This window comes from Gambusia affinis, linkage group LG09 (assembly GCF_019740435.1).
Source record: "Gambusia affinis linkage group LG09, SWU_Gaff_1.0, whole genome shotgun sequence".
NCBI classification, from domain to species: Eukaryota; Metazoa; Chordata; class Actinopteri; order Cyprinodontiformes; family Poeciliidae; genus Gambusia; species Gambusia affinis.
In genome coordinates this window covers 5,271,019-5,272,284 of record NC_057876.1, presented here as the reverse complement: position 1 = coordinate 5,272,284, position 1,266 = coordinate 5,271,019, and positions in this window count along the sequence as shown.

Below are 1,266 nucleotides of genomic sequence, written 5' to 3'. Positions count from 1 at the left end.
AGTTTTAAATGCTTGTGTCTTTAGTTTCACTCTGTTTGGTATATTGTTGACAAGCAGTGATGTAGGAAAGTTCTTATTAACAGATTTTTTTTTATTCCAATGTCAGCATTTATGTTTTGCCCTATTGTATTCATATTTTAGTTTAATTATACGTAATAACGCCTAATGAGTTTTCATCCAACTTGTCTTTTCAGTGTAAGTAGTCGAGCTGCTTTCCTGAATGTTTCCCAGTTTTGAATGATAATTCTCTCTGAAACGGTTGAATAATAGCAGTGCTGAAACGATTAATCGTGATTAATCGGTTATTGAAGGAAGTAATCGCCAGCTAAGTCATTGATTAGTCATTGATTAATCTTTAACTGGAACATACAGGCTCTCAAAAGGGCCATATTCGGGGCACTAATTAAAACAAAGCTGAACAAAAACATAAACATTTGAGATTAAAAAAAAAATCTCTGTAAATATGTTGTGGCAAAAGAAAATCCTCAAGTGACTTAGCTTTAGCTTCACCTGATTAAAATTCGATTTAAAAAAAATCTCCTATTAGGCACTTTTTGCATCCAATTACTAATAATTTAATCCAAAACTAATCATCAGACCAGGTGGAGGTTTTCACATGTTGATGTTGGAAGTATTTTTTAGCTGCGGATGCTACTAATCATCCGGCGTTCGCTACAGGAGTGTCGCGTTATTACAGTTTTGGCAGTCAGATGTTTATTTTCTTATTCAAAAGAAGGAATGGCATCGTTTATTTGTACCTTTTAATGTACTTCTAATATTGTATAAAATAAGCTCAAGTGATTAAATGAAAAATCTGCAGAATCTTTTTACCCAATTAATCGACAGAATAATCGATTATTAAGACAATCTTTACCTGCAGCCCTGAATAGTATCCTTTAAAATCCTTCCTTGAATCAAACATAGTCAGAGTTGCTCTTTCCAAGGTGATTGCTGATGGCTTTCCTGCTTGGCAGAGCAGCTCACTAATAACAACACTCCTACCTTTTCTGTATTGGCTCACTCTTTCTCTAGATGAGCGTTCCTCACTAAAATTCCTCCGGAAGTGGTCCGGTTGAAGAGTGTTGCTCCACGCAGTGGCTTCTCTAGTTGCAAATTTTCCACCAGGATTTGCTCTGTCGTTCGTGAATATTGAGTTGACGCAGCTCCCTTGACGACTGGGTAAACTGCTAAACGTTTGTTCTCTGATTTGTGCGGCGGAAAGCAATTCCAAGTAAGAGCAACAGCCTGACCTTAATGTGTCGTGTG